The 14,055-nt window shown below is 39.9% G+C and overlaps 57 non-coding genes across 57 annotated transcripts; all 57 read right to left on the bottom strand.

The window, feature by feature from the left end:
* Positions 1 to 66: 66 nt before the first annotated feature.
* Positions 67 to 137, bottom strand: trnag-gcc (transfer RNA glycine (anticodon GCC)). Its single transcript has one exon. It is a non-coding gene; the product is annotated as a tRNA-Gly (tRNA).
* Positions 138 to 243: 106 nt separating this feature from the next.
* On the bottom strand, positions 244 to 314 carry trnag-ccc (transfer RNA glycine (anticodon CCC)). The gene has a single exon. It is a non-coding gene; the product is annotated as a tRNA-Gly (tRNA).
* A 283-nt stretch (positions 315 to 597) lies between these two features.
* trnag-gcc (transfer RNA glycine (anticodon GCC)) lies at positions 598 to 668 on the bottom strand. Its single transcript has one exon. It is a non-coding gene; the product is annotated as a tRNA-Gly (tRNA).
* Positions 669 to 774: 106 nt separating this feature from the next.
* trnag-ccc (transfer RNA glycine (anticodon CCC)) lies at positions 775 to 845 on the bottom strand. Its single transcript has one exon. It is a non-coding gene; the product is annotated as a tRNA-Gly (tRNA).
* A 284-nt stretch (positions 846 to 1,129) lies between these two features.
* trnag-gcc (transfer RNA glycine (anticodon GCC)) lies at positions 1,130 to 1,200 on the bottom strand. The gene has a single exon. It is a non-coding gene; the product is annotated as a tRNA-Gly (tRNA).
* A 106-nt stretch (positions 1,201 to 1,306) lies between these two features.
* Positions 1,307 to 1,377, bottom strand: trnag-ccc (transfer RNA glycine (anticodon CCC)). The gene has a single exon. It is a non-coding gene; the product is annotated as a tRNA-Gly (tRNA).
* Positions 1,378 to 1,483: 106 nt separating this feature from the next.
* On the bottom strand, positions 1,484 to 1,554 carry trnag-gcc (transfer RNA glycine (anticodon GCC)). Its single transcript has one exon. It is a non-coding gene; the product is annotated as a tRNA-Gly (tRNA).
* A 106-nt stretch (positions 1,555 to 1,660) lies between these two features.
* trnag-ccc (transfer RNA glycine (anticodon CCC)) lies at positions 1,661 to 1,731 on the bottom strand. Its single transcript has one exon. It is a non-coding gene; the product is annotated as a tRNA-Gly (tRNA).
* A 106-nt stretch (positions 1,732 to 1,837) lies between these two features.
* trnag-ccc (transfer RNA glycine (anticodon CCC)) lies at positions 1,838 to 1,908 on the bottom strand. The gene has a single exon. It is a non-coding gene; the product is annotated as a tRNA-Gly (tRNA).
* Positions 1,909 to 2,191: 283 nt separating this feature from the next.
* trnag-ccc (transfer RNA glycine (anticodon CCC)) lies at positions 2,192 to 2,262 on the bottom strand. Its single transcript has one exon. It is a non-coding gene; the product is annotated as a tRNA-Gly (tRNA).
* A 283-nt stretch (positions 2,263 to 2,545) lies between these two features.
* On the bottom strand, positions 2,546 to 2,616 carry trnag-gcc (transfer RNA glycine (anticodon GCC)). The gene has a single exon. It is a non-coding gene; the product is annotated as a tRNA-Gly (tRNA).
* A 106-nt stretch (positions 2,617 to 2,722) lies between these two features.
* On the bottom strand, positions 2,723 to 2,793 carry trnag-gcc (transfer RNA glycine (anticodon GCC)). The gene has a single exon. It is a non-coding gene; the product is annotated as a tRNA-Gly (tRNA).
* Positions 2,794 to 2,899: 106 nt separating this feature from the next.
* On the bottom strand, positions 2,900 to 2,970 carry trnag-ccc (transfer RNA glycine (anticodon CCC)). The gene has a single exon. It is a non-coding gene; the product is annotated as a tRNA-Gly (tRNA).
* Positions 2,971 to 3,253: 283 nt separating this feature from the next.
* On the bottom strand, positions 3,254 to 3,324 carry trnag-gcc (transfer RNA glycine (anticodon GCC)). The gene has a single exon. It is a non-coding gene; the product is annotated as a tRNA-Gly (tRNA).
* A 106-nt stretch (positions 3,325 to 3,430) lies between these two features.
* On the bottom strand, positions 3,431 to 3,501 carry trnag-ccc (transfer RNA glycine (anticodon CCC)). The gene has a single exon. It is a non-coding gene; the product is annotated as a tRNA-Gly (tRNA).
* Positions 3,502 to 3,607: 106 nt separating this feature from the next.
* On the bottom strand, positions 3,608 to 3,678 carry trnag-ccc (transfer RNA glycine (anticodon CCC)). Its single transcript has one exon. It is a non-coding gene; the product is annotated as a tRNA-Gly (tRNA).
* A 106-nt stretch (positions 3,679 to 3,784) lies between these two features.
* Positions 3,785 to 3,855, bottom strand: trnag-ccc (transfer RNA glycine (anticodon CCC)). Its single transcript has one exon. It is a non-coding gene; the product is annotated as a tRNA-Gly (tRNA).
* A 283-nt stretch (positions 3,856 to 4,138) lies between these two features.
* Positions 4,139 to 4,209, bottom strand: trnag-ccc (transfer RNA glycine (anticodon CCC)). The gene has a single exon. It is a non-coding gene; the product is annotated as a tRNA-Gly (tRNA).
* Positions 4,210 to 4,492: 283 nt separating this feature from the next.
* Positions 4,493 to 4,563, bottom strand: trnag-gcc (transfer RNA glycine (anticodon GCC)). Its single transcript has one exon. It is a non-coding gene; the product is annotated as a tRNA-Gly (tRNA).
* A 106-nt stretch (positions 4,564 to 4,669) lies between these two features.
* On the bottom strand, positions 4,670 to 4,740 carry trnag-gcc (transfer RNA glycine (anticodon GCC)). The gene has a single exon. It is a non-coding gene; the product is annotated as a tRNA-Gly (tRNA).
* A 106-nt stretch (positions 4,741 to 4,846) lies between these two features.
* trnag-ccc (transfer RNA glycine (anticodon CCC)) lies at positions 4,847 to 4,917 on the bottom strand. Its single transcript has one exon. It is a non-coding gene; the product is annotated as a tRNA-Gly (tRNA).
* Positions 4,918 to 5,200: 283 nt separating this feature from the next.
* Positions 5,201 to 5,271, bottom strand: trnag-ccc (transfer RNA glycine (anticodon CCC)). Its single transcript has one exon. It is a non-coding gene; the product is annotated as a tRNA-Gly (tRNA).
* Positions 5,272 to 5,554: 283 nt separating this feature from the next.
* Positions 5,555 to 5,625, bottom strand: trnag-gcc (transfer RNA glycine (anticodon GCC)). Its single transcript has one exon. It is a non-coding gene; the product is annotated as a tRNA-Gly (tRNA).
* A 106-nt stretch (positions 5,626 to 5,731) lies between these two features.
* On the bottom strand, positions 5,732 to 5,802 carry trnag-gcc (transfer RNA glycine (anticodon GCC)). Its single transcript has one exon. It is a non-coding gene; the product is annotated as a tRNA-Gly (tRNA).
* Positions 5,803 to 5,908: 106 nt separating this feature from the next.
* On the bottom strand, positions 5,909 to 5,979 carry trnag-ccc (transfer RNA glycine (anticodon CCC)). Its single transcript has one exon. It is a non-coding gene; the product is annotated as a tRNA-Gly (tRNA).
* Positions 5,980 to 6,262: 283 nt separating this feature from the next.
* Positions 6,263 to 6,333, bottom strand: trnag-ccc (transfer RNA glycine (anticodon CCC)). The gene has a single exon. It is a non-coding gene; the product is annotated as a tRNA-Gly (tRNA).
* A 106-nt stretch (positions 6,334 to 6,439) lies between these two features.
* Positions 6,440 to 6,510, bottom strand: trnag-gcc (transfer RNA glycine (anticodon GCC)). The gene has a single exon. It is a non-coding gene; the product is annotated as a tRNA-Gly (tRNA).
* Positions 6,511 to 6,616: 106 nt separating this feature from the next.
* Positions 6,617 to 6,687, bottom strand: trnag-ccc (transfer RNA glycine (anticodon CCC)). Its single transcript has one exon. It is a non-coding gene; the product is annotated as a tRNA-Gly (tRNA).
* A 106-nt stretch (positions 6,688 to 6,793) lies between these two features.
* trnag-gcc (transfer RNA glycine (anticodon GCC)) lies at positions 6,794 to 6,864 on the bottom strand. The gene has a single exon. It is a non-coding gene; the product is annotated as a tRNA-Gly (tRNA).
* A 106-nt stretch (positions 6,865 to 6,970) lies between these two features.
* On the bottom strand, positions 6,971 to 7,041 carry trnag-ccc (transfer RNA glycine (anticodon CCC)). The gene has a single exon. It is a non-coding gene; the product is annotated as a tRNA-Gly (tRNA).
* Positions 7,042 to 7,147: 106 nt separating this feature from the next.
* trnag-ccc (transfer RNA glycine (anticodon CCC)) lies at positions 7,148 to 7,218 on the bottom strand. Its single transcript has one exon. It is a non-coding gene; the product is annotated as a tRNA-Gly (tRNA).
* Positions 7,219 to 7,501: 283 nt separating this feature from the next.
* Positions 7,502 to 7,572, bottom strand: trnag-ccc (transfer RNA glycine (anticodon CCC)). Its single transcript has one exon. It is a non-coding gene; the product is annotated as a tRNA-Gly (tRNA).
* A 283-nt stretch (positions 7,573 to 7,855) lies between these two features.
* trnag-gcc (transfer RNA glycine (anticodon GCC)) lies at positions 7,856 to 7,926 on the bottom strand. The gene has a single exon. It is a non-coding gene; the product is annotated as a tRNA-Gly (tRNA).
* Positions 7,927 to 8,032: 106 nt separating this feature from the next.
* trnag-gcc (transfer RNA glycine (anticodon GCC)) lies at positions 8,033 to 8,103 on the bottom strand. The gene has a single exon. It is a non-coding gene; the product is annotated as a tRNA-Gly (tRNA).
* Positions 8,104 to 8,209: 106 nt separating this feature from the next.
* trnag-ccc (transfer RNA glycine (anticodon CCC)) lies at positions 8,210 to 8,280 on the bottom strand. Its single transcript has one exon. It is a non-coding gene; the product is annotated as a tRNA-Gly (tRNA).
* A 283-nt stretch (positions 8,281 to 8,563) lies between these two features.
* Positions 8,564 to 8,634, bottom strand: trnag-gcc (transfer RNA glycine (anticodon GCC)). Its single transcript has one exon. It is a non-coding gene; the product is annotated as a tRNA-Gly (tRNA).
* Positions 8,635 to 8,917: 283 nt separating this feature from the next.
* Positions 8,918 to 8,988, bottom strand: trnag-ccc (transfer RNA glycine (anticodon CCC)). The gene has a single exon. It is a non-coding gene; the product is annotated as a tRNA-Gly (tRNA).
* A 106-nt stretch (positions 8,989 to 9,094) lies between these two features.
* trnag-ccc (transfer RNA glycine (anticodon CCC)) lies at positions 9,095 to 9,165 on the bottom strand. Its single transcript has one exon. It is a non-coding gene; the product is annotated as a tRNA-Gly (tRNA).
* A 283-nt stretch (positions 9,166 to 9,448) lies between these two features.
* On the bottom strand, positions 9,449 to 9,519 carry trnag-ccc (transfer RNA glycine (anticodon CCC)). The gene has a single exon. It is a non-coding gene; the product is annotated as a tRNA-Gly (tRNA).
* Positions 9,520 to 9,802: 283 nt separating this feature from the next.
* On the bottom strand, positions 9,803 to 9,873 carry trnag-gcc (transfer RNA glycine (anticodon GCC)). Its single transcript has one exon. It is a non-coding gene; the product is annotated as a tRNA-Gly (tRNA).
* Positions 9,874 to 9,979: 106 nt separating this feature from the next.
* On the bottom strand, positions 9,980 to 10,050 carry trnag-gcc (transfer RNA glycine (anticodon GCC)). The gene has a single exon. It is a non-coding gene; the product is annotated as a tRNA-Gly (tRNA).
* A 106-nt stretch (positions 10,051 to 10,156) lies between these two features.
* trnag-ccc (transfer RNA glycine (anticodon CCC)) lies at positions 10,157 to 10,227 on the bottom strand. Its single transcript has one exon. It is a non-coding gene; the product is annotated as a tRNA-Gly (tRNA).
* Positions 10,228 to 10,510: 283 nt separating this feature from the next.
* Positions 10,511 to 10,581, bottom strand: trnag-ccc (transfer RNA glycine (anticodon CCC)). Its single transcript has one exon. It is a non-coding gene; the product is annotated as a tRNA-Gly (tRNA).
* Positions 10,582 to 10,864: 283 nt separating this feature from the next.
* trnag-gcc (transfer RNA glycine (anticodon GCC)) lies at positions 10,865 to 10,935 on the bottom strand. Its single transcript has one exon. It is a non-coding gene; the product is annotated as a tRNA-Gly (tRNA).
* Positions 10,936 to 11,041: 106 nt separating this feature from the next.
* On the bottom strand, positions 11,042 to 11,112 carry trnag-gcc (transfer RNA glycine (anticodon GCC)). Its single transcript has one exon. It is a non-coding gene; the product is annotated as a tRNA-Gly (tRNA).
* A 106-nt stretch (positions 11,113 to 11,218) lies between these two features.
* trnag-ccc (transfer RNA glycine (anticodon CCC)) lies at positions 11,219 to 11,289 on the bottom strand. Its single transcript has one exon. It is a non-coding gene; the product is annotated as a tRNA-Gly (tRNA).
* Positions 11,290 to 11,572: 283 nt separating this feature from the next.
* On the bottom strand, positions 11,573 to 11,643 carry trnag-ccc (transfer RNA glycine (anticodon CCC)). The gene has a single exon. It is a non-coding gene; the product is annotated as a tRNA-Gly (tRNA).
* Positions 11,644 to 11,749: 106 nt separating this feature from the next.
* Positions 11,750 to 11,820, bottom strand: trnag-gcc (transfer RNA glycine (anticodon GCC)). Its single transcript has one exon. It is a non-coding gene; the product is annotated as a tRNA-Gly (tRNA).
* A 106-nt stretch (positions 11,821 to 11,926) lies between these two features.
* Positions 11,927 to 11,997, bottom strand: trnag-ccc (transfer RNA glycine (anticodon CCC)). The gene has a single exon. It is a non-coding gene; the product is annotated as a tRNA-Gly (tRNA).
* Positions 11,998 to 12,103: 106 nt separating this feature from the next.
* trnag-gcc (transfer RNA glycine (anticodon GCC)) lies at positions 12,104 to 12,174 on the bottom strand. The gene has a single exon. It is a non-coding gene; the product is annotated as a tRNA-Gly (tRNA).
* A 106-nt stretch (positions 12,175 to 12,280) lies between these two features.
* Positions 12,281 to 12,351, bottom strand: trnag-ccc (transfer RNA glycine (anticodon CCC)). The gene has a single exon. It is a non-coding gene; the product is annotated as a tRNA-Gly (tRNA).
* Positions 12,352 to 12,457: 106 nt separating this feature from the next.
* Positions 12,458 to 12,528, bottom strand: trnag-ccc (transfer RNA glycine (anticodon CCC)). The gene has a single exon. It is a non-coding gene; the product is annotated as a tRNA-Gly (tRNA).
* A 283-nt stretch (positions 12,529 to 12,811) lies between these two features.
* On the bottom strand, positions 12,812 to 12,882 carry trnag-ccc (transfer RNA glycine (anticodon CCC)). Its single transcript has one exon. It is a non-coding gene; the product is annotated as a tRNA-Gly (tRNA).
* A 283-nt stretch (positions 12,883 to 13,165) lies between these two features.
* trnag-gcc (transfer RNA glycine (anticodon GCC)) lies at positions 13,166 to 13,236 on the bottom strand. Its single transcript has one exon. It is a non-coding gene; the product is annotated as a tRNA-Gly (tRNA).
* A 106-nt stretch (positions 13,237 to 13,342) lies between these two features.
* trnag-gcc (transfer RNA glycine (anticodon GCC)) lies at positions 13,343 to 13,413 on the bottom strand. The gene has a single exon. It is a non-coding gene; the product is annotated as a tRNA-Gly (tRNA).
* Positions 13,414 to 13,519: 106 nt separating this feature from the next.
* Positions 13,520 to 13,590, bottom strand: trnag-ccc (transfer RNA glycine (anticodon CCC)). The gene has a single exon. It is a non-coding gene; the product is annotated as a tRNA-Gly (tRNA).
* Positions 13,591 to 13,873: 283 nt separating this feature from the next.
* Positions 13,874 to 13,944, bottom strand: trnag-gcc (transfer RNA glycine (anticodon GCC)). Its single transcript has one exon. It is a non-coding gene; the product is annotated as a tRNA-Gly (tRNA).
* Between the last annotated feature and the right edge of the window lie 111 nt (positions 13,945 to 14,055).

The raw sequence follows: 14,055 nt of genomic DNA, 5'->3' as shown, positions 1-14,055 counted from the left end.
GCCTATGGACACGATGAACAAATAAAAAATTCTGAAAAGGTAATTTTATTGAAGCAACAGTTATTCTGCACTGGCTGGGAATCGGACCCAGATCTCTCGCATGGCAAGCGAGAATTCTACCATTGAACCACCAATGCTTATACGACAAAATATAGGTCAAGAGATTTCAAAATGGCTGCATATGGACGTGATGAACAAATAAAAAACTCTTAAAAGGACATTTTATTGAAGCAACAGTTATTCTGCACTGGCTGGGAATCGGACCCAGATCTCTCGCATGGGAAGCGAGAATTCTACCATTGAACCACCAATGCTGATACAGAAAAATATAGGGCAAGAGATTTCAAAATAGCCGCCTATGGACACGATGAACAAATAAAAAAGTCTGAAAAGGACATTTTATTGAAGCGAAAGTTATTCTGCACTGGCTGGGAATCGAGGCAGATCTCTCGCATGGCAAGCAAGAAGTCTACCATTGAACCACCAATGCTTAAACGACAAAATTTAGGGCAAGAGATTTCAAAAGGGCTGCCTATGGACATGATGAACAATTAAAAAACTGTAAAAAGGACAATTTTATTGACGCGAAAGTTACTCTGCACTGGCTGGGAATCGGACCCAGATCTCTCGCATGGCAAGCGAGAATTCTACCATTGAACCACCAATGCTGATACAGAAAAATATAGGGTAAGAGATTTCAAAATAGCCGCCTATGGACACGATGAACAAATAAAAAACTCTGAAAAGGACATTTTATTGAAGCAACAGTTATTCTGCACTGGCTGGGAATCGGACCCAGATCTCTCGCATGGGAAGCGAGAATTCTACCATTGAACCACCAATGCTGATACAGAAAAATATAGGGCAAGAGATTTCAAAATAGCCGCCTATGGACACGATGAACAAATAAAAAAGTCTGAAAAGGACATTTTATTGAAGCGAAAGTTATTCTGCACTGGCTGGGAATCGAGGCAGATCTCTCGCATGGCAAGCAAGAAGTCTACCATTGAACCACCAATGCTTAAACGACAAAATTTAGGGCAAGAGATTTCAAAAGGGCTGCCTATGGACATGATGAACAATTAAAAAAACTGTAAAAAGGACAATTTTATTGACGCGAAAGTTACTCTGCACTGGCTGGGAATCGGACCCAGATCTCTCGCATGGCAAGCGAGAATTCTACCATTGAACCACCAATGCTGATACAGAAAAATATAGGGCAAGAGATTTCAAAATAGCCGCCTATGGACACGATGAACAAATAAAAAATTCTGAAAAGGTAATTTTATTGAAGCAACAGTTATTCTGCACTAGCTGGGGATCGGACCCAGATCTCTCGCATGGGAAGCGAGAATTCTACCATTGAACCACCAATGCTGATACAGAAAAATATAGGGCAAAAGATTTCAAAATAGCCGCCTATGGACACGATGAACAAATAAAAAATTCTGAAAAGGTAATTTTATTGAAGCAACAGTTATTCTGCACTGGCTGGGAATCGGACCCAGATCTCTCGCATGGCAAGCGAGAATTCTACCATTGAACCACCAATGCTTATACGACAAAATATAGGTCAAGAGATTTCAAAATGGCTGCATATGGACGTGATGAACAAATAAAAAACTCTTAAAAGGACATTTTATTGAAGCAACAGTTATTCTGCACTGGCTGGGAATCGGACCCAGATCTCTCGCATGGGAAGCGAGAATTCTACCATTGAACCACCAATGCTGATACAGAAAAATATAGGGCAAGAGATTTCAAAATAGCCGCCTATGGACACGATGAACAAATAAAAAATTCTGAAAAGGTAATTTTATTGAAGCAACAGTTATTCTGCACTAGCTGGGAATCGGACCCAGATCTCTCGCATGGGAAGCGAGAATTCTACCATTGAACCACCAATGCTGATACAGAAAAATATAGGGCAAAAGATTTCAAAATAGCCGCCTATGGACACGATGAACAAATAAAAAATTCTGAAAAGGTAATTTTATTGAAGCAACAGTTATTCTGCACTGGCTGGGAATCGGACCCAGATATCTCGCATGGCAAGCGAGAATTCTACCATTGAACCACCAATGCTTATACGACAAAATATAGGTCAAGAGATTTCAAAATGGCTGCATATGGACGTGATGAACAAATAAAAAACTCTTAAAAGGACATTTTATTGAAGCAACAGTTATTCTGCACTGGCTGGGAATCGGACCCAGATCTCTCGCATGGGAAGCGAGAATTCTACCATTGAACCACCAATGCTGATACAGAAAAACATAGGGCAAGAGATTTCAAAATAGCCGCCTATGGACACGATGAACAAATAAAAAAGTCTGAAAAGGACATTTTATTGAAGCGAAAGTTATTCTGCACTGGCTGGGAATCGAGGCAGATCTCTCGCATGGCAAGCAAGAAGTCTACCATTGAACCACCAATGCTTAAACGACAAAATTTAGGGCAAGAGATTTCAAAAGGGCTGCCTATGGACATGATGAACAATTAAAAAACTGTAAAAAGGACAATTTTATTGACGCGAAAGTTACTCTGCACTGGCTGGGAATCGGACCCAGATCTCTCGCATGGCAAGCGAGAATTCTACCATTGAACCACCAATGCTGATACAGAAAAATATAGGGTAAGAGATTTCAAAATAGCCGCCTATGGACACGATGAACAAATAAAAAACTCTGAAAAGGACATTTTATTGAAGCAACAGTTATTCTGCACTGGCTGGGAATCGGACCCAGATCTCTCGCATGGCAAGCGAGAATTCTACCATTGAACCACCAATGCTTATACAGAAAAATATAGGTCAAGAGATTTCAAAATGGCTGCATATGGACGTGATGAACAAATAAAAAACTCTTAAAAGGACATTTTATTGAAGCAACAGTTATTCTGCATTGGCTGGGAATCGGACCCAGATCTCTCGCATGGGAAGCAAGAATTCTACCATTGAACCACCAATGCTGATACAGAAAAATATAGGGCAAGAGATTTCAAAATAGCCGCCTATGGACACGATGAACAAATAAAAAATTCTGAAAAGGTAATTTTATTGAAGCAACAGTTATTCTGCACTAGCTGGGAATCGGACCCAGATCTCTCGCATGGCAAGCGAGAATTCTACCATTGAACCACCAATGCTTATACAGAAAAATATAGGGCAAAAGATTTCAAAATAGCCGCCTATGGACACGATGAACAAATAAAAAATTCTGAAAAGGTAATTTTATTGAAGCAACAGTTATTCTGCACTGGCTGGGAATCGGACCCAGATCTCTCGCATGGCAAGCGAGAATTCTACCATTGAACCACCAATGCTTTTACGACAAAATATAAGTCAAGAGATTTCAAAATGGCCGCATATGGACACGATGAACAAATAAAAAACTCTTAAAAGGACATTTTATTGAAGCTAAAGTTATTCTGCACTGGCTGGGAATCGGACCCAGTTCTCTCGCATGGGAAGCGAGTATTCTACCATTGAACCACCAATGCATATACGACAAAATATAGGTCAAGAGATTTCAAAATGGCCGCATATGGACGTGATGAACAAATAAAAAACTCTTAAAAGGACATTTTATTGAAGCTAAAGTTATTCTGCACTGGCTGGGAATAGGACCCAGTTCTCTCGCATGGGAAGCGAGTATTCTACCATTGAACCACCAATGCTTATACGACAAAATATAGGTCAAGAGATTTCAAAATGGCTGCATATGGACGTGATGAACAAATAAAAAATTCTGAAAAGGTAATTTTATTGAAGCAACAGTTATTCTGCACTAGCTGGGAATCGGACCCAGATCTCTCGCATGGGAAGCGAGAATTCTACCATTGAACCACCAATGCTGATACAGAAAAATATAGGGCAAAAGATTTCAAAATAGCCGCCTATGGACACGATGAACAAATAAAAAATTCTGAAAAGGTAATTTAATTGAAGCAACAGTTATTCTGCACTGGCTGGGAATCGGACCAAGATCTCTCGCATGGCAAGCGAGAATTCTACCATTGAACCACCAATGCTTATACGACACAATATAGGTCAAAAGATTTCAAAATGGCTGCATATGGACGTGATGAACAAATAAAAAACTCTTAAAAGGACATTTTATTGAAGCAACAGTTATTCTGCACTGGCTGGGAATCGGACCCAGATCTCTCGCATGGGAAGCGAGAATTCTACCATTGAACCACCAATGCTGATACAGAAAAATATAGGGCAAGAGATTTCAAAATAGCCGCCTATGGACACGATGAACAAATAAAAAAGTCTGAAAAGGACATTTTATTGAAGCGAAAGTTATTCTGCACTGGCTGGGAATCGAGCCAGATCTCTCGCATGGCAAGCGAGAAGTCTACCATTGAACCACCAATGCTTAAACGACAAAATTTAGGGCAAGAGATTTCAAAAGGGCTGCCTATGGACATGATGAACAATTAAAAAACTGTAAAAAGGACAATTTTATTGACGCGAAAGTTACTCTGCACTGGCTGGGAATCGGACCCAGATCTCTCGCATGGCAAGCGAGAATTCTACCATTGAACCACCAATGCTGATACAGAAAAATATAGGGTAAGAGATTTCAAAATAGCCGCCTATGGACACGATGAACAAATAAAAAACTCTGAAAAGGACATTTTATTGAAGCAACAGTTATTCTGCACTGGCTGGGAATCGGACCCAGATCTCTCGCATGGCAAGCGAGAATTCTACCATTGAACCACCAATGCTTATACGACAAAATATAGGTCAAGAGATTTCAAAATGGCTGCATATGGACGTGATGAACAAATAAAAAACTCTTAAAAGGACATTTTATTGAAGCAACAGTTATTCTGCACTGGCTGGGAATCGGACCCAGATCTCTCGCATGGGAAGCGAGAATTCTACCATTGAACCACCAATGCTGATACAGAAAAATATAGGGCAAGAGATTTCAAAATAGCCGCCTATGGACACGATGAACAAATAAAAAACTCTGAAAAGGACATTTTATTGAAGCAACAGTTATTCTACACTGGCTGGGAATCGGACCCAGATCTCTCGCATGGCAAGCGAGAATTCTACCATTGAAACACCAATGCTTATACGACAAAATATAGGTCAAGAGATTTCAAAATGGCCGCATATGGACGTGATGAACAAATAAAAAACTCTTAAAAGGACATTTTATTGAAGCGAAAGTTATTCTGCACTGGCTGGGAATCGGACCCAGATCTCTCGCATGGGAAGCAAGAATTCTACCATTGAACCACCAATGCTGATACAGAAAAATATAGGGCAAGAGATTTCAAAATAGCCGCCTATGGACACGATGAACAAATAAAAAAGTCTGAAAAGGACATTTTATTGAAGCGAAAGTTATTCTTCACTGGCTGGGAATCGAGCCAGATCTCTCGCATGGCAAGCGAGAAGTCTACCATTGAACCACCAATGCTTAAACGACAAAATTTAGGGCAAGAGATTTCAAAAGGGCTGCCTATGGACATGATGAACAATTAAAAAACTGTAAAAAGGACAATTTTATTGACGCGAAAGTTACTCTGCACTGGCTGGGAATCGGACCCAGATCTCTCGCATGGCAAGCGAGAATTCTACCATTGAACCACCAATGCTGATACAGAAAAATATAGGGTAAGAGATTTCAAAATAGCCGCCTATGGACACGATGAACAAATAAAAAACTCTGAAAAGGACATTTTATTGAAGCAACAGTTATTCTGCACTGGCTGGGAATCGGACCCAGATCTCTCGCATGGCAAGCGAGAATTCTACCATTGAACCACCAATGCTTATACGACAAAATATAGGTCAAGAGATTTCAAAATGGCTGCATATGGACGTGATGAACAAATAAAAAACTCTTAAAAGGACATTTTATTGAAGCAACAGTTATTCTGCACTGGCTGGGAATCGGACCCAGATCTCTCGCATGGGAAGCGAGAATTCTACCATTGAACCACCAATGCTGATACAGAAAAATATAGGGCAAGAGATTTCAAAATAGCCGCCTATGGACACGATGAACAAATAAAAAACTCTGAAAAGGACATTTTATTGAAGCAACAGTTATTCTACACTGGCTGGGAATCGGACCCAGATCTCTCGCATGGCAAGCGAGAATTCTACCATTGAACCACCAATGCTTATACGACAAAATATAGGTCAAGAGATTTCAAAATGGCCGCATATGGACGTGATGAACAAATAAAAAACTCTTAAAAGGACATTTTATTGAAGCGAAAGTTATTCTGCACTGGCTGGGAATCGGACCCAGATCTCTCGCATGGGAAGCAAGAATTCTACCATTGAACCACCAAGGCTGATACAGAAAAATATAGGGCAAAAGATTTCAAAATAGCCGCCTATGGACACGATGAACAAATAAAAAATTCTGAAAAGGTAATTTAATTGAAGCAACAGTTATTCTGCACTGGCTGGGAATCGGACCCAGATCTCTCGCATGGCAAGCGAGAATTCTACCATTGAACCACCAATGCTTATACGACAAAATATAGGTCAAGAGATTTCAAAATGGCCGCATATGGACACGATGAACAAATAAAAAACTCTTAAAAGGACATTTTATTGAAGCTAAAGTTATTCTGCACTGGCTGGGAATCGGACCCAGTTCTCTCGCATGGGAAGCGAGTATTCTACCATTGAACCACCAATGCTTATACGACAAAATATAGGTCAAGAGATTTCAAAATGGCCGCATATGGACGTGATGAACAAATAAAAAACTCTTAAAAGGACATTTTATTGAAGCAACAGTTATTCTGCACTGGCTGGGAATCGGACCCAGATCTCTCGCATGGCAAGCGAGAATTCTACCATTGAACCACCAATGCTGATACAGAAAAATATAGGGCAAGAGATTTCAAAATGGCTGCATATGGACGTGATGAACAAATAAAAAACTCTTAAAAGGACATTTTATTGAAGCAACAGTTATTCTGCACTGGCTGGGAATCGGACCCAGATCTCTCGCATGGGAAGCGAGAATTCTACCATTGAACCACCAATGCTGATACAGAAAAATATAGGGCAAGAGATTTCAAAATAGCCGCCTATGGACACGATGAACAAATAAAAAATTCTGAAAAGGTAATTTTATTGAAGCAACAGTTATTCTGCACTAGCTGGGAATCGGACCCAGATCTCTCGCATGGGAAGCGAGAATTCTACCATTGAACCACCAATGCTGATACAGAAAAATATAGGGCAAAAGATTTCAAAATAGCCGCCTATGGACACGATGAACAAATAAAAAATTCTGAAAAGGTAATTTTATTGAAGCAACAGTTATTCTGCACTGGCTGGGAATCGGACCCAGATATCTCGCATGGCAAGCGAGAATTCTACCATTGAACCACCAATGCTTATACGACAAAATATAGGTCAAGAGATTTCAAAATGGCTGCATATGGACGTGATGAACAAATAAAAAACTCTTAAAAGGACATTTTATTGAAGCAACAGTTATTCTGCACTGGCTGGGAATCGGACCCAGATCTCTCGCATGGGAAGCGAGAATTCTACCATTGAACCACCAATGCTGATACAGAAAAACATAGGGCAAGAGATTTCAAAATAGCCGCCTATGGACACGATGAACAAATAAAAAAGTCTGAAAAGGACATTTTATTGAAGCGAAAGTTATTCTGCACTGGCTGGGAATCGAGGCAGATCTCTCGCATGGCAAGCAAGAAGTCTACCATTGAACCACCAATGCTTAAACGACAAAATTTAGGGCAAGAGATTTCAAAAGGGCTGCCTATGGACATGATGAACAATTAAAAAACTGTAAAAAGGACAATTTTATTGACGCGAAAGTTACTCTGCACTGGCTGGGAATCGGACCCAGATCTCTCGCATGGCAAGCGAGAATTCTACCATTGAACCACCAATGCTGATACAGAAAATTATAGGGTAAGAGATTTCAAAATAGCCGCCTATGGACACGATGAACAAATAAAAAACTCTGAAAAGGACATTTTATTGAAGCAACAGTTATTCTGCACTGGCTGGGAATCGGACCCAGATCTCTCGCATGGCAAGCGAGAATTCTACCATTGAACCACCAATGCTTATACAGAAAAATATAGGTCAAGAGATTTCAAAATGGCTGCATATGGACGTGATGAACAAATAAAAAACTCTTAAAAGGACATTTTATTGAAGCAACAGTTATTCTGCATTGGCTGGGAATCGGACCCAGATCTCTCGCATGGGAAGCAAGAATTCTACCATTGAACCACCAATGCTGATACAGAAAAATATAGGGCAAGAGATTTCAAAATAGCCGCCTATGGACACGATGAACAAATAAAAAATTCTGAAAAGGTAATTTTATTGAAGCAACAGTTATTCTGCACTAGCTGGGAATCGGACCCAGATCTCTCGCATGGCAAGCGAGAATTCTACCATTGAACCACCAATGCTTATACAGAAAAATATAGGGCAAAAGATTTCAAAATAGCCGCCTATGGACACGATGAACAAATAAAAAATTCTGAAAAGGTAATTTTATTGAAGCAACAGTTATTCTGCACTGGCTGGGAATCGGACCCAGATCTCTCGCATGGCAAGCGAGAATTCTACCATTGAACCACCAATGCTTTTACGACAAAATATAAGTCAAGAGATTTCAAAATGGCCGCATATGGACACGATGAACAAATAAAAAACTCTTAAAAGGACATTTTATTGAAGCTAAAGTTATTCTGCACTGGCTGGGAATCGGACCCAGTTCTCTCGCATGGAAAGCGAGTATTCTACCATTGAACCACCAATGCATATACGACAAAATATAGGTCAAGAGATTTCAAAATGGCCGCATATGGACGTGATGAACAAATAAAAAACTCTTAAAAGGACATTTTATTGAAGCTAAAGTTATTCTGCACTGGCTGGGAATAGGACCCAGTTCTCTCGCATGGGAAGCGAGTATTCTACCATTGAACCACCAATGCTTATACGACAAAATATAGGTCAAGAGATTTCAAAATGGCTGCATATGGACGTGATGAACAAATAAAAAATTCTGAAAAGGTAATTTTATTGAAGCAACAGTTATTCTGCACTAGCTGGGAATCGGACCCAGATCTCTCGCATGGGAAGCGAGAATTCTACCATTGAACCACCAATGCTGATACAGAAAAATATAGGGCAAAAGATTTCAAAATAGCCGCCTATGGACACGATGAACAAATAAAAAATTCTGAAAAGGTAATTTAATTGAAGCAACAGTTATTCTGCACTGGCTGGGAATCGGACCAAGATCTCTCGCATGGCAAGCGAGAATTCTACCATTGAACCACCAATGCTTATACGACACAATATAGGTCAAAAGATTTCAAAATGGCTGCATATGGACGTGATGAACAAATAAAAAACTCTTAAAAGGACATTTTATTGAAGCAACAGTTATTCTGCACTGGCTGGGAATCGGACCCAGATCTCTCGCATGGGAAGCGAGAATTCTACCATTGAACCACCAATGCTGATACAGAAAAATATAGGGCAAGAGATTTCAAAATAGCCGCCTATGGACACGATGAACAAATAAAAAAGTCTGAAAAGGACATTTTATTGAAGCGAAAGTTATTCTGCACTGGCTGGGAATCGAGCCAGATCTCTCGCATGGCAAGCGAGAAGTCTACCATTGAACCACCAATGCTTAAACGACAAAATTTAGGGCAAGAGATTTCAAAAGGGCTGCCTATGGACATGATGAACAATTAAAAAACTGTAAAAAGGACAATTTTATTGACGCGAAAGTTACTCTGCACTGGCTGGGAATCGGACCCAGATCTCTCGCATGGCAAGCGAGAATTCTACCATTGAACCACCAATGCTGATACAGAAAAATATAGGGTAAGAGATTTCAAAATAGCCGCCTATGGACACGATGAACAAATAAAAAACTCTGAAAAGGACATTTTATTGAAGCAACAGTTATTCTGCACTGGCTGGGAATCGGACCCAGATCTCTCGCATGGCAAGCGAGAATTCTACCATTGAACCACCAATGCTTATACGACAAAATATAGGTCAAGAGATTTCAAAATGGCTGCATATGGACGTGATGAACAAATAAAAAACTCTTAAAAGGACATTTTATTGAAGCAACAGTTATTCTGCACTGGCTGGGAATCGGACCCAGATCTCTCGCATGGGAAGCGAGAATTCTACCATTGAACCACCAATGCTGATACAGAAAAATATAGGGCAAGAGATTTCAAAATAGCCGCCTATGGACACGATGAACAAATAAAAAACTCTGAAAAGGACATTTTATTGAAGCAACAGTTATTCTACACTGGCTGGGAATCGGACCCAGATCTCTCGCATGGCAAGCGAGAATTCTACCATTGAAACACCAATGCTTATACGACAAAATATAGGTCAAGAGATTTCAAAATGGCCGCATATGGACGTGATGAACAAATAAAAAACTCTTAAAAGGACATTTTATTGAAGCGAAAGTTATTCTGCACTGGCTGGGAATCGGACCCAGATCTCTCGCATGGGAAGCAAGAATTCTACCATTGAACCACCAATGCTGATACAGAAAAATATAGGGCAAGAGATTTCAAAATAGCCGCCTATGGACACGATGAACAAATAAAAAAGTCTGAAAAGGACATTTTATTGAAGCGAAAGTTATTCTTCACTGGCTGGGAATCGAGCCAGATCTCTCGCATGGCAAGCGAGAAGTCTACCATTGAACCACCAATGCTTAAACGACAAAATTTAGGGCAAGAGATTTCAAAAGGGCTGCCTATGGACATGATGAACAATTAAAAAACTGTAAAAAGGACAATTTTATTGACGCGAAAGTTACTCTGCACTGGCTGGGAATCGGACCCAGATCTCTCGCATGGCAAGCGAGAATTCTACCATTGAACCACCAATGCTGATACAGAAAAATATAGGGTAAGAGATTTCAAAATAGCCGCCTATGGACACGATGAACAAATAAAAAACTCTGAAAAGGACATTTTATTGAAGCAACAGTTATTCTGCACTGGCTGGGAATCGGACCCAGATCTCTCGCATGGCAAGCGAGAATTCTACCATTGAACCACCAATGCTTATACGACAAAATATAGGTCAAGAGATTTCAAAATGGCTGCATATGGACGTGATGAACAAATAAAAAACTCTTAAAAGGACATTTTATTGAAGCAACAGTTATTCTGCACTGGCTGGGAATCGGACCCAGATCTCTCGCATGGGAAGCGAGAATTCTACCATTGAACCACCAATGCTGATACAGAAAAATATAGGGCAAGAGATTTCAAAATAGCCGCCTATGGACACGATGAACAAATAAAAAACTCTGAAAAGGACATTTTATTGAAGCAACAGTTATTCTACACTGGCTGGGAATCGGACCCAGATCTCTCGCATGGCAAGCGAGAATTCTACCATTGAACCACCAATGCTTATACGACAAAATATAGGTCAAGAGATTTCAAAATGGCCGCATATGGACGTGATGAACAAATAAAAAACTCTTAAAAGGACATTTTATTGAAGCGAAAGTTATTCTGCACTGGCTGGGAATCGGACCCAGATCTCTCGCATGGGAAGCAAGAATTCTACCATTGAACCACCAAGGCTGATACAGAAAAATATAGGGCAAAAGATTTCAAAATAGCCGCCTATGGACACGATGAACAAATAAAAAATTCTGAAAAGGTAATTTAATTGAAGCAACAGTTATTCTGCACTGGCTGGGAATCGGACCCAGATCTCTCGCATGGCAAGCGAGAATTCTACCATTGAACCACCAATGCTTATACGACAAAATATAGGTCAAGAGATTTCAAAATGGCCGCATATGGACACGATGAACAAATAAAAAACTCTTAAAAGGACATTTTATTGAAGCTAAAGTTATTCTGCACTGGCTGGGAATCGGACCCAGTTCTCTCGCATGGGAAGCGAGTATTCTACCATTGAACCACCAATGCTTATACGACAAAATATAGGTCAAGAGATTTCAAAATGGCCGCATATGGACGTGATGAACAAATAAAAAACTCTTAAAAGGACATTTTATTGAAGCAACAGTTATTCTGCACTGGCTGGGAATCGGACCCAGATCTCTCGCATGGCAAGCGAGAATTCTACCATTGAACCACCAATGCTGATACAGAAAAATATAGGGCAAGAGATTTCAAAATGGCTGCATATGGACGTGATGAACAAATAAAAAACTCTTAAAAGGACATTTTATTGAAGCAACAGTTATTCTGCACTGGCTGGGAATCGGACCCAGATCTCTCGCATGGGAAGCGAGAATTCTACCATTGAACCACCAATGCTGATACAGAAAAATATAGGGCAAGAGATTTCAAAATAGCCGCCTATGGACACGATGAACAAATAAAAAATTCTGAAAAGGTAATTTTATTGAAGCAACAGTTATTCTGCACTAGCTGGGAATCGGACCCAGATCTCTCGCATGGGAAGCGAGAATTCTACCATTGAACCACCAATGCTGATACAGAAAAATATAGGGCAAAAGATTTCAAAATAGCCGCCTATGGACACGATGAACAAATAAAAAATTCTGAAAAGGTAATTTTATTGAAGCAACAGTTATTCTGCACTGGCTGGGAATCGGACCCAGATATCTCGCATGGCAAGCGAGAATTCTACCATTGAACCACCAATGCTTATACGACAAAATATAGGTCAAGAGATTTCAAAATGGCTGCATATGGACGTGATGAACAAATAAAAAACTCTTAAAAGGACATTTTATTGAAGCAACAGTTATTCTGCACTGGCTGGGAATCGGACCCAGATCTCTCGCATGGGAAGCGAGAATTCTACCATTGAACCACCAATGCTGATACAGAAAAACATAGGGCAAGAGATTTCAAAATAGCCGCCTATGGACACGATGAACAAATAAAAAAGTCTGAAAAGGACATTTTATTGAAGCGAAAGTTATTCTGCACTGGCTGGGAATCGAGGCAGATCTCTCGCATGGCAAGCAAGAAGTCTACCATTGAACCACCAATGCTTAAACGACAAAATTTAGGGCAAGAGATTTCAAAAGGGCTGCCTATGGACATGATGAACAATTAAAAAACTGTAAAAAGGACAATTTTATTGACGCGAAAGTTACTCTGCACTGGCTGGGAATCGGACCCAGATCTCTCGCATGGCAAGCGAGAATTCTACCATTGAACCACCAATGCTGATACAGAAAATTATAGGGTAAGAGATTTCAAAATAGCCGCCTATGGACACGATGAACAAATAAAAAACTCTGAAAAGGACATTTTATTGAAGCAACAGTTATTCTGCACTGGCTGGGAATCGGACCCAGATCTCTCGCATGGCAAGCGAGAATTCTACCATTGAACCACCAATGCTTATACAGAAAAATATAGGTCAAGAGATTTCAAAATGGCTGCATATGGACGTGATGAACAAATAAAAAACTCTTAAAAGGACATTTTATTGAAGCAACAGTTATTCTGCATTGGCTGGGAATCGGACCCAGATCTCTCGCATGGGAAGCAAGAATTCTACCATTGAACCACCAATGCTGATACAGAAAAATATAGGGCAAGAGATTTCAAAATAGCCGCCTATGGACACGATGAACAAATAAAAAATTCTGAAAAGGTAATTTTATTGAAGCAACAGTTATTCTGCACTAGCTGGGAATCGGACCCAGATCTCTCGCATGGCAAGCGAGAATTCTACCATTGAACCACCAATGCTTATACAGAAAAATATAGGGCAAAAGATTTCAAAATAGCCGCCTATGGACACGATGAACAAATAAAAAATTCTGAAAAGGTAATTTTATTGAAGCAACAGTTATTCTGCACTGGCTGGGAATCGGACCCAGATCTCTCGCATGGCAAGCGAGAATTCTACCATTGAACCACCAATGCTTTTACGACAAAATATAAGTCAAGAGATTTCAAAATGGCCGCATATGGACACGATGAACAAATAAAAAACTCTTAAAAGGACATTTTATTGAAGCTAAAGTTATTCTGCAC

Source organism: Pungitius pungitius, chromosome 12 (assembly GCF_949316345.1).
Source record: "Pungitius pungitius chromosome 12, fPunPun2.1, whole genome shotgun sequence".
NCBI lineage: Eukaryota > Metazoa > Chordata > Actinopteri > Perciformes > Gasterosteidae > Pungitius > Pungitius pungitius.
This window is presented reverse-complemented; position numbering and strand designations above follow the sequence as displayed.